Genomic DNA, 9,721 nt, shown 5'->3' on the forward strand with positions numbered 1-9,721 from the left:
TCGGCATAAATAATGGTATTGCGAAATGCGCAAGTTTCTTAAGATAGTTACTATAAACTTTGTTAACCACCGAGTTTACATGATCATCGCACGACAGTGTTTTGTTAATAACAAAGCCAAGACTAGACTAAAAGCGGAACATTTGAGAAATCGATTCGTGTTTTAGATAGGCATAGATTATTTTTCCCAGCCCATTCAAAGATGGCTGTTAAGTCATTATTTGTTTTTAACTGAAAATTTTTATTTACACCCCAGCGGGTTAGGGGGTTAGAATATACCCGCGGTAGGTATACCTGTCGTAAGAGGCGACTAAAATACCAGATTCAAGGGTTTTGGCGCAACCTTTTCAGGTTGCCAGCGCAATATATAGCTTCCCCAAACCCAATTGTCAACCTCACCTATACGTGGCGAATCCTGTTTCACTAACAGACGAGGCTCTGGCGACCCCAAGCTCCTCATGGAACTTGGGGGTGGGGAGGGAGGGATGGCCTGAAGGTTTAATGCAGCCATATAAATCGTTCCCGAGATGGTCGGGCTAGCACCTTAATGGTGCTGTGTTACCGGAGCGTACCGGATCTGTATCCGGCAAAAGACCATCACAGCGATAACGCTCCCCAAAGCCTTCGTGGAGTAACCTTATCACTACACCTTTCTCCCTCTCCGTTTTTTCCAATCCTTTTGTTCTCTCTAGCCTCTCTCCCTCGCTCTATCTCTATCCCTCTATCTTCCTCGAACTCTATCTCAGCCTCTTTCTCCTTCCCTCTATTCTTATTCTTCTACATCCCTTATTCCCAGTCCCAGTTCCAGCCCCAGAGGGTTGTATGCATTTTTGAATGCTGTTCCATTTATTTATTTATTAGTCTGCAAATTTAACAATTAATCAGACTAAATATAGTTACAGAAATTTATATTTTAAAGTATGTATGTATATTATCAAATCAGTTATCGGGATGGAAGAGGACATGATTTCGATCAGGTGATGTATATATATGGCTAGTTAGGGCTGCGCTGCCTGGGAGGTTGAAAAGGACGGAATTCCAAGCCACCCACCCAAGCAACGGGAATTGATTATTAGTGCTGTCGGAATGAAAATGATTTCGAGCAGCTGATGTATATTAAACACACAATAAGTAGGGCTGCGATGTGTGGGAGGTTGGTAAGGACGTCATTTCAAGCTACCTACCCAAATCGTATTTAAAGTAGTCAGTAGACCTTTTGTATTACGAGGAGTGAGTCACGCGTATCAATGTTTTTGCAGTGCTTATTGAAATCAGTACACAGACAACGAAGAGGTTCGTGCATTTCAAAATTCGATATGCATGTGCTTATATGAAGCGATTGAAAATGTCTACATGGTCTAAAGAGAACATTAAATAAAATTTCACCAAGCAGAAACGGACCATTTACCATCCCTCTAATAGGTTTTACTAAAACTAACACACCTACCGTCTTCCTACAACTCTGTAACGTAGGGAGCCGAATAAGTTTTAAACGGTAGGAGTAGAGAGGAAGAAGCCGATTACTGCCAAAATACTTCTCTCAGAATTGCAACGGGCTGTCTTCTTATGTCCCCAGAACACCATCTGCATAATGAGGCGAGAATACTCCCCATCAGGGAGAGAAATGAGATGCTGACCAAACAGTTCCTGTTGAATACCCAGAAACCTGAGCATCCCAACAGACATCTGATTGATGAACCAGCACCGCCTAGCGGCTTAAGGAGTAATATCAAGTATAGCACATCACCAGGCCCGCTGAGAGGGTGGGGGGAGGGGGGGGTTTCTGAGGGGCCCGCGATTTAGAGGTACTATGACATTTTTTTTAATTCAGGAGAGTCTTTAGTTGTGTAGAGGGTTTCATCGCGCCATGTTGCCAGGCCGCAAACCCAAATCATCCGGGTACCCCAATGCTTGCCCAAGGACGCCCAGTCCTAGGGCCACAACAGCAATTGCGTCCTGGCCTTCCCCAACCCAGGCGTAGTCACCCGTCACTTACCCCCAGAGTGGCGACGTCACTCCTTAAGCACTTCAGAATTTTGCAGTTAAACTGTAATGGACTAACTGGGAAGATTACGGAGATAGTCGATTTCATGAAGCGGCACAACATCCGCATTGCTGCGATTTAAGAGACTAAACTCACAGCAAGATCTGCATTGCAGACCTGCTCTGGGTATAACGTCCACAGGAAAGACCGCGAAAGCGGAAATGGAGGCGGACTCGCGTTTATCATACACCACTCTGTGCAATATTGTATATTTGATCCTGGCATCGACCGCAGGGACAATGTCTTAGAACGTCAAGGCCTATCTGTCCGGTCAGGCGATGCAAACCTAGAAATCATCAACATCTACATCCCTCCTGCCACCTGTTGCCCCAGTGGATACCGCCCTAATATCAGGGCCTTACTCACTGGCAACAATCGCATTATCTTAGGCGATTTCAATGCCCATCATGATCTATGGCATTCAAACTTGCGGGCGGACAGTAGGGGTGAGATGTTGGCGGATCAAATAGAAGAAACGACGTTCTGCACAATAAACGGAGACGGCCCCACACGTATGGTAGGAAGCTGTCACAGCTCGCCAGATATCTCAATCGTAAGCGCAGAACTCGTAAACTGCGTCAACTGGCAGCCGATGGTAACATTGGCATCCGACCACCTGCCCATACTTATTTCGCTTGAGCGTAACGCCGACTTCATCGTCACTGAAAAAAGCACTTTCATAAACTTCAAAAAAGGAAAGTGGGAAGAATATAAATCCTTTACAGACAGCCGCCTAGCTGCCCTCCCTATCCCGACTGATGCCCGCCAAGGGGAGCGTGCCTTCCGTAAGGTCATTAAATCCGCCTCGGCACATTTCATTCCCGCCGGGAGAATTCCCGAAATCCGGCCCCACTTCCCGGCGGAGGCCGCAAACTTAGCGAGAGAACGTGACCTTATAAACCAGCTTGACCCAGGCGACCCCCAAATAAGGGATAGAAACCAACGCATCAGATTGCTTGTAGATGAACACAAGCGGGCGAAATGGGAGGAGCACCTAAGAGGTTGTAACCTCTTTACCGGTGTGGGTAAACTTTGGTCCACCGTAAAGTCCCTATCGAATCCGACTAAGCACAAAGACAAAGTTTCCATCGCCTTTGGCGACAAAGTGCTGTCGGACGCGAAAAAATGCGCGAGCGCTTTCTGCCGACAATATATAATGCATCCTACGGTCGACAAAGATAGACGGAGAGCCAATAGACGCGCACATAAACACAAATTCAGCGCGTCACCAATCACCATCACCGCCAAAGAGGTTGAGGACGCCATTGGTCGTGCTAAACCATCCAAAGCAGTGGGCCCAGACGGCATAGCCATGCCGATGCTTAAAAACCTAGGGAAAGAGGTGTTCAAATATTTAGCACATGTCTTCAATCTGTCTCTTTCCACCTTTGTCATACCTGAGAAATGGAAAATGGCCAAGGTGGTCCCGCTACTAAAGCCTGGGAAACCAGCTAACATAGGTGAGTCGTATCGTCCGATATCTCTCCTATCGCCAGTGGCAAAGACGCTTGAAGCCATTCTGCTCCCTTATTTCCAAGCAAATTTGCAGCTAGCCCCTCATCAGCATGGCTTCAGAAAACTCCATAGCACTACCACCGCGCTGAATGCCATTAGCACCCAGATAAATTGCGGTTTAAATCAATACCCCCACCATAGAACAGTACTCGTAGCGCTAGACCTATCAAAAGCTTTTGATACGGTCAACCATGGCTCGTTACTGCAGGACCTGGAAGGGTCTACCCTTCCCCATGTCTTAAAAGGTGGACCGCAAATTATCTGGGTGGTCGGCAGGCATCGGTGCAATTTAGAAACGAAACATCAAAACCAAGGAGAATTAAACAGGGGGTGCCACAGGGTGGTGTCCTATCCCCACTTTTGTTTAATTTCTACATATCTAAGCTACCTTCACCACCGGAAGGAGTTACAATCGTTTCCTACGCCGATGACTGCACAATAATGGCCACAGGCCCAGGCCCAAAGATCGATGCGCTATGCAATAAAATAAACGGCTACCTCCCTGATCTCTCCAGTTTTTTCGCCTCGCGAAACCTGGCATTATCACCGACTAAATCTTCCGCGACCTTATTTACAACATGGACGCCCCAAATGTCGACCATTTTGAACATCCACGTCGATGGCACTACGCTACCGACTGTCCGAAACCCCAAAATCTTGGGTGTGACGTTTGATCAGGATCTACATTTTGGTGAGCACGCAGCCGCAATTGTTCCGAGAATTCAGAGCCGTAACAAAATCCTCAAATCCCTCGCTGGCAGTACTTGGGGAAAAGATAAAGAAACGCTCATGACTACATACAAAGCAATTAGCCAGCCGATTACGTGCTGCGCGTCACCCATATGGTCGCCAAGCCTAAAAACCACCCACTGGAAGAAACTACTTTTTGGGAGTGTTCGAGAGAAAAGTTCTTCGAAAGATTTATGGACCTCTACGCGTTGGCGATGGCGAGTACCGAAGAAGATTTAATAATGAGCTGTACGAGCTATACGCAGACATCAACATAGTCCAGCGAATTAAAACGCAGCGGCTGCGCTGGCTAGGCCATGTTATGCGAATGAAAGATGATGCTCCGGCCAAGAAAGTGTTTCTATCGGAACCCGCCTATGGAAGCAGAGGTAGAGGGCGGCCCCCACTCCGTTGGAAGGACCAGGTGGAAAACGATTTAAACTCCCTTGGTGTGACCAATTGGCGCCGGTTGGCGGAGCGAAGGAGCGACTGGCGCGCCTTGTTGGACGGCCATAACCGTTTAGACGGTTAAGCGCCAATTAAGTAAGTAAGTAGGAAGAAACTACAGGCCTGCCAAAATACTGCTCTCAGAATCGCCAAGGGCTGTCTTCTTATGTCCCCAGAACACCATCTGCATAATGAGGCGAGAATACTCCCCATCAGGGAGAGAAATGAGATGCTGACCAAACAGTTCCTGTTGAATACCCAGAAACCTGGGCATCCCAACAGACATCTGATTGATGAACCAGCACCGTCTAGGGGCTTAAGGAGTCATCTCCGTAAGCATTTTGAGGAAATACGGCACCTGAGAACCCAGCCGTATGAAGTGAAAAAACACAAGCAGGTCCTTGGTGAACTTCATAAACAGGCGTCGGACCTTTATGCCGGGAATTCCCGGTGAATCCAGTACTTAACGAAAATTATCCAAAACTTGCGGAAGAGGAAGGCATACTCCCCAGGGAAACGCGTGTCACTCTTGCTCAACTTCGTTCTGGATACTGTAACAGGTTAAACTCTTACCTATCCAGAATCAACCCTGACATACAAAATGTATGCCCCGCTTGCAATGTGTCCCCACATGACACCAACCATCTCTTCAATTGTAATGTGGAACCAACGCCTCTAACACCCCTTTCCTTATGGTCCACCCCTGTTGAAACGGCAAGTTTCCTTGGACTCCCGTTAGAGGATATTGATGACAATTTGTGATCGGTCGCGGCTATTAGGTGGGGCGAGCATTGCTACAACAACAACAACAACATATGTGGGCCTGGGCCTATGGCCATTATTGAGCAGTCATCGGCGTAAGAAACGATAGCGACTTCTTCTGGTGGTGAAGGTAGCTTCGATATGCAGAAGTGGGGATAGGACACCACCCTGTGGTACACCTTATTTAATTATTCTGGGTTTAGATGTTATGTTCCTGATTTCCACCAATGCTTGCCGACCAGACAAATCATTTGCATTCCACCTTTTGAGACTTGGGGGAAGGGAGGACCCTTCCAGGTCATGCAGTAACGTGCCGTGGTTGACCGTATCAAAAGCTTTTGACGGGTCTAGCGCCACGATTACTGTCCTATGGTGCAGGTTTCGATTTAATCCGCAATTTATTTGCGTGTTAATGGCGTTTATCCGGCGGTAATGTAGTTTTTGAAAGCCATACTGATGATTGGCAAGACGCAAATTTGCAGTGGGATTGGTAGGATTTCCTTGTGAAGCACATGAACTTGCACTTCGGCAGGTTCAGTAACATTTACGCTACACCATTCAACAAGGCTATTCAGATCCGATTGTAGATTCGACCTCATCAACGTAAATTAGCGGCTTGCAGTTCTTCATAAGGTCGTTAATGAACAGCAGAAACAGCACTGGACCAAGATGGCTGCCTTGAGGAACACCAGAAGTAACATCGATAGATTCTGACCTACAGTTATTAAATATAACTGTTTTTCGGGTTTTCCAGATGTCTTGTACGTCCTCCGTATGAATATACGGAACAAATGTTGAATTATGTGAGGACAGTTTGAATGGATAGTTCAACAGCGGGGATTCATAAGCAGTCGAGTAATTAAATTTAGAGAAGGTGGCAGACATATTGGTAATTTCATTGCCATCATTAGAACTAAGATTGTTAAACTTCATTACGGTTGAAAACCTCTTGATTTTTCTTTTCGAGTTGACGAACGAATAAACCGACTTTGGATTAGAGGAAATTTCATGCTTCATCAATTTTAAGTAATCCGCATAACATCTTCTCTGTAGCCTGTTGTACTTGTGGCGTAGGATAGAATATCTTCTTTCGGATAGTTTGAATATCTTAAAAGAACGCGTTTTTTGATTTTTAAGACATTTGAATTCTTTAGAGGACCCAGGAGTTGGAATTACTGAAGAGGTGTTAGGTATAGGTACGCATTTATGAAATATTATATAATATAAAATATTCAACGGATTGATAAGCGCAATACAAAGCTTCAAAGCTTCCGCAACCTAATTGTCAGCCTGACCTACGCGAGGGGAGTCCTGTTACAAATATGAATGTATCATACACATATTTAGCGGGCGAGTATCTGGCGACCCCAAGTTCAGCATGAAACTAGGGGTGGGGGCGGGATGGCCTAGAAAGTTTAATGTTGCTATTGTTGTTGTAATGAAAAAGACACTCCCCGAAGTTCTTGCGGAGTGTTATCGATGTTGATGGTCCGTTGCCGGATGTAGATCCGATACGTTCCGGTAACAAGCACCATTAAGGCACCAGCCCGACCATCTCGGGAACGATTTAGTATGAACATATAAAACCTTCAAGGCCATAACCGCCCTCCCATCCCCTAGATTCATGAGGAACTAGGGGCTTCAGAGCATCGGCTGTTAAGGTAACCGCATTCGCCACGGCTAGGTGAGGTTAACAATTGGGTTGGAGAAGCTATATTTTGCGCTGGCAACACCTTGAAAGGGTTGCGTTACACAAACCTTGAATCACATAGAATATATGTATAGCGATATGTTGTGCAAACTAACATAAAAAAATAACAAAAAATTTGTCTAACAAAAAAAGTTTTGGGGGGGCAACGGTTGCGATTTTTGGGCAGGAAAAATAGATCAGATCCGATGGTCAGGCCTCCTCAATATACTCACGGAATTTCCTGAGAATCGGACAAAACACTGTGACATTGAAATTTTTTATATATGATATATACATACATACATACATGGTAAATGATGAAGAACAAATACGTATTTTTTATAATAAGACTTTTACATATTGTCCTTAGTAGAACATATTATCTTGTAAATAGCTAATTAGCCCAAGAAACCATTACGCATAACTTATAAGCAACGATTTCATATCAAAAAACGTTTGCTTATCTAACACCTACATATCGAATCCTTGAAGACATTCAAATTTACATATTTTTTGGTGTTCTAACTAACATTTAGTTGAACATTAAATTGTTGGTGCTATACCTGAAAGTTTTAATAAAACCATTGCCAAAGGAGCGGATGATAAGAAAAACAGACACGTTATATACCAAAGTTTGAAATGTGCAGCAATTGACCATTATGGAAAGGCCTTGAACTGTTTCCGGCTGCTGCCTATGCGCATTCCTCAAACATTGTGATTTCGTTAATATAAAAATTTATTTATATAATTAAGATATTGATATTCATATGTATATTTTGTTTTAAACTGGAACTACTCAATATTGTTATCTGTTTGGCGTTTATTCAAAAATCCAAGCGCTACCGCACGCTACCTTTAAACGCTGCTCGAAATACAAAATTGAACATTCGTTAAAACAATTATGTACTGACTTACCGCTCAACTGCTGTAAAATCGAGATAAATAATATTTTACAAGAAACTTTTCGAAAAATACACTTCTTCACAAAAATTTATAGTTTGAAAAAGAATAATTCACATATATTGACATTTCTACATATACAGTATGTTCAATGCGCTTAAATCTGTTACCATTGTGAATTCACAATGATCTGCAAACTGTCCCTATGCAGGATTGCATTTGGTAATATAAGCTTGAAACATAATGCACCGACGCCGCGAAATAAACGCGACGAACATCGCATTGTCAAAAATATAATCCCCAGATTTACATGAAGGTGGACACAATGAACGCCAAGAGCGAAATTTACGCGACGTCATTTTGCGACAATAGATTTATTTCTATCGTCGCCGCCGGGCGATGACGACAAACATCCCAAGGGTTGCTGCTGTTCAATTGTTTAAGTATAAAAAAAGAAAACATAATATCCAAAAACAATTTTTTTTCTTTACATATAATTTTTAATTTAATTTCTTAACATTTTTGTTTTGTTTTGTTAATTTCTTAACATTTTGGGCGTGTTTTAGCAGTCACGCGCTAAAGCAGAGAATTAAAAAAGTTTTAATTGTTTTCATCTTTATTTCTAAATAATGGCCACTCTGAATAAACAGCGTCAATTTCGCCCGGCATTGTGTTTTAAGTAGACGAAATCGCTGGGCGTAATTTGAAAAATGTCATCGCCAGACGCGGCGTATATCGTCGTCGCTCGGCATTGTGTTTCAAGCAGGCATGCTTAACCAACGAAACGATATCATTTCGTTACGATAATCAACGTTAATAAACGAAACGAAGTCATTTCGTTTCGTTTATTAACGTTAAGATCGTCAAGTTAACGAAATGATTTCGTTTCGTTTTCTGCCATATCAAAACGAAATCAAATCGTTTATGTTGATTATTAATTTCAAACTATGCTGGCAAAGCTGATTGATGGCGGAGTCATTAAAGGTGAAAGCATTATCCAAGCTGATTGCCACTTTTCTCATGAATTTTGACAGTACGAACATTTCTCAGAGTATTTTTGACATTACCACCAACGAATTACACAAACAAATTACATAGAGTTTGTGTGTGTATGTGCGCTCGTTGTTGCCACCTTACGGCTTCACCATGGCTATAGCATTGCCAGCACAATTCAAACATAAAGTATGACGTTTTCGTTAACGTTTTTAACGTTAACGAAAGCTTTTCGTTTCGGTTAAAAACGAGATACAATTTATCTTGATAATTTCTTTATCGATAATATTTCGAAGTGTTTCAACGGAAACGGTGGAAATTTTTTGATAAACGATTAGCTTAACGTTAAGGTGCATCCCTGGTTTCAAGCAATAATCCTTTATATTATCCTCGAGTTCCAATGGTACATGAACCAGGTACGGATAGAGATTTAACATGCAAATGCAACAACATTGTGAAACATTTGGGGGAATATTTTGAATAAGGTGCCAGATTTTCAAACTTTTGTCGATTTGTATGGGTAGAGGGGGTGGTAAAAATCACAAAATTATCATCCGCAACTCTAGGAAACTCTTAGTATATGAAATATAAGCTTTTTAATTTCCAAATTTAGTAAAATTTCAACTTAAGTCCTGCCCTTAA

At 43.0% G+C, this 9,721-nt stretch overlaps 1 protein-coding gene across 2 annotated transcripts in view; it reads right to left on the reverse strand.

Moving 5' to 3' along the window:
- Positions 1 to 8,239, reverse strand: part of mip130 (Myb-interacting protein 130) — a 79,946-nt gene extending 71,707 nt beyond the window's left edge. The window contains exon 1 of one of the 2 annotated variants that reach the window (XM_067782852.1): positions 8,102 to 8,239. The gene's annotated coding sequence lies outside the window, so the exon portion shown is untranslated. Of the gene's footprint in view, positions 1 to 7,749; positions 7,875 to 8,101 lie in introns of those variants that run through there. The other variant, XM_067782855.1, reaches the window with a different exon arrangement.
- Positions 8,240 to 9,721: the final 1,482 nt, after the last annotated feature.

The sequence above is a fragment of the Eurosta solidaginis genome, chromosome 4, assembly GCF_040869045.1.
Source record: "Eurosta solidaginis isolate ZX-2024a chromosome 4, ASM4086904v1, whole genome shotgun sequence".
NCBI lineage: Eukaryota > Metazoa > Arthropoda > Insecta > Diptera > Tephritidae > Eurosta > Eurosta solidaginis.